Source organism: Arachis duranensis, chromosome 3, assembly GCF_000817695.3.
Source record: "Arachis duranensis cultivar V14167 chromosome 3, aradu.V14167.gnm2.J7QH, whole genome shotgun sequence".
NCBI classification, from domain to species: Eukaryota; Viridiplantae; Streptophyta; class Magnoliopsida; order Fabales; family Fabaceae; genus Arachis; species Arachis duranensis.
Genome location: NC_029774.3, coordinates 60151152 through 60156824, shown reverse-complemented (window position 1 = coordinate 60156824; position 5673 = coordinate 60151152).

Here is a 5673-nt window from a genome sequence, read left to right as displayed (position 1 = left end):
TCTTCGTGGTATAGGCGAGAACTGATGGCAGCATTCATGAGAATCCGGAAGGTCTAACCTTGTCTGTGGTATTCTGAGTAGGATTCAATGATTGAATGACTGTGACGTGCTTCAAACTCCTGAGGGCGGGGCGTTAGTGACAGACGCAAAAGAATCACTGGATTCTATTCCGGCCTGATTGAGAACCGACAGATGAATTCCGCTATGCTGTGACAGAGCATATGCAATCGCTTTCACTGAGAGGATGGGAGGTAGCCATTGACAACGGTGAAACCCTACACAAGCTTGCCATGGAAAGGAAGAAGAAGGATTGGATGAAGACAGTAGGAAAGCAGAGAGACGGAAGGGAAGGCATCTTCATGCGCTTATCTGAAGTTCCTACCAATGAATTACATAAGTATCTCTATCTTTACCTTTGTGTTATTTTCGTTCATCACCCATATACATTTGAGTCTGCCTGACTAAGATTTACAAGATAACCATAGCTTGCTTCAATACTAACAATCTCCGTGGGATCGACCCTTACTCGCGTAAGGTTTATTACTTGGACGACCCAGTGCACTTGCTGGTTAGTTGTGTGAAGTTGTGTAATGCCATGGTATTGAGCTACCAAGTTTTTGGGGCTCATGACCGGGGATTATGAGAGTTGTGAAAAAGTATTGTTCACAATTTCGCGCACCAGTCAACCTCTAACTATGAAGGTATGTTAAGTGGATAAATCAATTTGATTCCTCAAGTCCTAGTCAATTCCTAAGAAAAGATTAGAGTTAGGAGAATTCAAATCAATCAGCAAAGAATTCCAATTTTCAATCAACAAGGAGTTTGATAACTCAAGTGTCTCCAATTACTCAACACAAGCTAAGAATGTAAAAAGCTAAATTAAAATCATAAATATGAAATACCTCAAATTTCATTAAATAGAGAAATCAAATTAAACATGAGAATTTCATAAACCAAGTAGCAACATCAAATAATCAACAAGGAAAAATCAATAAACTAGGGTACTAGAAGAATTAAAAGTAGAAGAGAAATTCTAATCCTAAAACCTAAGAGAGAGGAGATAGCCTCTCTCTCTAGAACCTACATCTAAACCTCAAATTGTGTGAATATGATGTTGTATGATGAATGGATTGATTCTTCTACTCTGTAGCCTCTAATCTGTGTTTTCTGGGCTGAAAACTGGGTCAAAAATAGCTCAGAAATCACCCCCAGTGATTTCTGCAGTGGCAATACATTGTGTATGTCGACCGTACGCGCCAGGTGCGCGTGTGCGCCATTGGACTTTTGGCCAATGTGCGCGTGCGCCTGTGCGTCCTTAAACGCCAGGTCAACTATGGCAAATTATATATCGTTGTGAAGCCCCGGATGTTAGCTTTCTAACGTAACTAAAACCACCTCATTTGGAATTCTGTAGCTCAAGTTATGGTTAATTAAGTATGAAGAGGTCGGGGTTGACAGCTTTGTGATTCCTTCAATTTCTTGTATTCCTTCTACTTTTGCATGCTTCCTTTCAATCCTCTAAGCCATTCCTACCCTATAATCTCTGAAAACACTTAACACACATATCAAGGAATTGAATGGTAATGAGAGAGGATTAAAATTAGCTAAAATAAGACTAAAGAAACATGTTTTCAATCATAGCACAAAATCAAGAAGGAAAATGTAAAACATGCAATTTACATGAATAAGTGTGAGAATAGTGGATAAAATCCACTCAATTAAGCACAAGATGTACCACGAAATAGTGGCGCATCAAATCTCCCCACACTTAAACATTAGCATGTCCTCATGCTAAGCCCAAGAGAAACTATAAGAGTGCAGGCGGAATGGTAGGATGTATGAAATGAAACCTATTTATATGAATGCAACTAAATGCAAAATATGTTTTTACCTACTTGGTTAAAAGTAACTAAATCTCTCAATAACAAATATGAACTGGATTTCACTAATTCAAATCATCAAAATGAAGTACAAATAATTTGCAAGAAGAAGATAGCTCATGAAAGTTGGGAACAAAGAATCGAGCATCGAACCCTTACTGGAAGTGTATACACTCTAATCGCTCAGGTGTTTAAGGTTTGATTCTCTCAGTTCTCTACTAACCTTGCTTTCTAAGTCTTTCTCTTCTTCTACCAATCAACAAAGATTTAATGCATAAATACACATATCAAGAGGTCTTTTAAGGGTTGTAATGGGTTCAAGGTCAAGGTAGGATTGTATTTGGTCAAGTGGACTGAAATTTGAATCCTTTAGTAACCTAAACTTCTCACCTAACTTAGGACAATCCATGTAATTACAATACAAGATCTAACTGCCCGTTAACTATGTTTTGCACATATTCAAGAATCCCAAATTTAAGTACAACTTATATGCATTGATATTATTACTTAACTTGGGGCATTTTGTCCCCTTTTTATTATTTGCTCTTTTTTTTCCTTTTCTTTTTCTCATATTTTATTTTATTTTATTTTTTCATTTCTCTTTTCTTTTCTTATATTTTTCTCAATGCATATGATTAAAGTATTGCATGCATAAACATGTGCTTAACATTCTTGTTCATATTCTCTCAAAACTACACAACACCCAATTCTCAAACCAACGTTTCCAAACCCAATTTTCCCACACTTAATTCATGTGCACTCTTACTACTCTAAGCTAACCAAGGATTCAAATTAAGGACATTATTGTTTTTTGCTTAGAGTTAATGATGTTTTAAAACAAATAACAAAAGGGTAAAATAGGCTCAACTTTTGTTTGCAAAGGATAATGAAAGGGTAATGCCATATGGGTATGTAAGCTAAGTGAAACAAGGCCTCAATCATATAAGTATATACATACATTAAACCATGGAAATATAGAATCAAGCAAGATATAGGTCACAATTTTGGAGAGAACAACACACACCAAAACAAAATATTGGTTGATAAAATGCAACCAATCAAAGAGGCTCAAAATCTCACTGGTTTTGTGTGTTTGAGCTCTAAACCGTGTTCTAATATAATATTTCTTCAAACAAGTTTAACAAAAATTTTATTCAAATTAATGAAATGCTATAAGAAGTTTCTTGAAGAAGAATTCATCATTTCAACCAAGTAGTGGTTGAATATGCACAAAAATAAACAAACATGCAATCAAACATGTAAATGCAACAGTGAACTAACAAAGAAAAATCCTAAAATTGGTGTTGAGAAGAAAGTGACTAACCCACGGAGATCAGTATCGACCTCCCCACACTTAAAGATTGCTCCGTCCTCGGTGCATGCTAAGATGTGCAAGTGGACGGATTGCTACAACTGATGCTTTTCTCCAAAGATTGTGCAGATGGACTTGTCTGTCGCCCCATTGAGAAGCTTTCCCTTTCCCTTCTCGGTGGCCATCCTGAAAGAAAAGAAAAAGGAAGAAATGTAACCCAGAAACAAAGATAAGAAAATAAATAGAATATGGGTGGGTTGATGCCAAATAATGAGGATCTCAACTACATAGTAGCTACAACATGTAAGGTCCTACATCGGTTGGGGAGGGGAATGAAGCATGCCTTATAAGGATGTGGAAACTTCTCCCTAGCATGACACATTTTGACGAGTGAGTGTGGGGAGCTTAGGCTATCATCCCTATCGTCAAAGGCAAAATCGTGAGGACTTGTGTGCCAAAGCGGACAATATCGTGCTAGCGGATGGTCTGGGCTGTTACAGATGGTATCAGAGCCGGTGCCCGGATCGATGTGCCAACGAGGGCACTGGGCTCTCTTAGGGGCCTGGATTGTAAGGTCCCACATCGGTTGGGGAGGGGAACGAAGCATGCCTTATAAGGGTGTGGATACCTCTCCCTAACATGACGCATTTTGACGAGTGAGTGTGGGGGGCTTAGGCTATCATCCCTATCGTCAAAGGCAAAACCATGAGGCCTTGTATGCCAAAACGGACAATATCGTGCTAGCGGGTAGTCTGGGCTGATACACAACATGTAAGTGAGAAAATAATAGAAGCATAGGGCATGGCAACTAAATAGCAAACAAGTTAAGGAGCACCCAAAATAATGCAAGAAATATGCAACAGTTGAGTAAGAAAATTTGTAACACCAATGTGAGAACAACAAATATAGAAAAGAGGGAGAAGAAACAAGGAAGTTAAAATGCCATGAATATGAGTATGCAAATGTAACAAATAGAAGAATAGAAGAGGAATAAGGATGAGAGGGGGGAGAAGAAATTGAGAAAGGAAGAAGAAGAGGTAGGGAGAAAGAAGTAAGAAGACGAAACTGGGCGGTGCATGCGACACGCACGCGTACTGCGTGTGGACGCGCGGATGTGCACAAATAAAAGGGGACGCGGACACGTCCAGTGCGCTTGCGCGTGGCCAAGGTGGTGCCTCTAGCGCGAGGCTCGCACCTCGCACGCACAACTCTCTGTAACTTTGCATTGGTGTTGAAAATGAGTGCGCGTCATGTACGTGCACGCGTGGGTGGCCTTGTGGTTAAGGTGACGCGTATGCGTGGGCTATTTTGTGCATCCAGCACTATCCCAGCGCGAAGCCAGCACAACTTTCGGCCAAGACAAACTCTTACGCCGATTTTCAGGGGACGCGCGTGCGCCATGCACGCTGCCGCGTGGATCGCCCAAATCGCAATGGACGCACTAGCGTGCAGTACGCTTACGTGTGGGGTGGCTTTTTTATTTTATGAAATAATGCATGTGAAGATGCAAAATGAATGAAGGAATAAATACTAATAAAAATAAAATAAAATAAAACTAAGAATGAAAAAGAACGATCATACCATGGTGTGTTGTCTTCCACTTAGCACTTTTAGTTAAAGTCCTTAAGTTTGACATTTTGTGAGCTCCTTGTCAGGGCAGCTTACGCTTGAACTCATCCAGGAATCTCCACCAATGCTTGCAATTCCAATAGCCTCTGGGATCCAAAACGAGGCGCATAACACCTTCAAGAAAGTTGAAGCAAGTGACAAGGCCCCAAGAGTGTTAATTGCTAGAATAAATTCCAGGGTCCCAAACCTTACTTTTGCACCCGTCTTCTTGTTAATCGTTGATGAACGGATAATTTATACGCTTTTTGACATTGTTCTTAGGTAGTTTTTAATATGTTTTGATTACTTTCTAGTATATTTTTATTAATTTTTAAACAAAAATCACATTTCTGGGCATTACTATGAGTTTGTGTGTTCTTCTGTGATTTCAGGTATTTTCTGGCTGAAATTGAGGGACCTGAGCAAAAATCTGATTCAGAGGATGAAAGGACTGCAGATGCTGTTGGATTCTGACCTCTCTGAACTTCAAGTGGAATTTTTGGAGCTACAGGTGTCCAAATGGCGCGCTTTCAATTGCGTTAAAAAGTAGACATCTAGGGCTTTCCTGAAATATATAATAGTCCATACTTTTTCCGAGTTTAGACGACGAAAACTGGCATTCAACGCCAGCTTTCTGCCCTATTCTGGCGTTAAAACAGGTTACAAACCAGAGTTAAACACCAAAAACAGGTTACAAACTAGCGTTTAACTCCAAGAATTTCCTATGCACGTAAAAGCTTCAATGCTCAGCCCAAACACATACCAAGTGGGCCCCGAAAGTGGATTTCTGCACTATCTATCTTAGTTTACGCATTTTCTGTAAACCTAGGTTACTAGTTGAGTATAAAAACTACTTTTAGAGATTTATTTTGT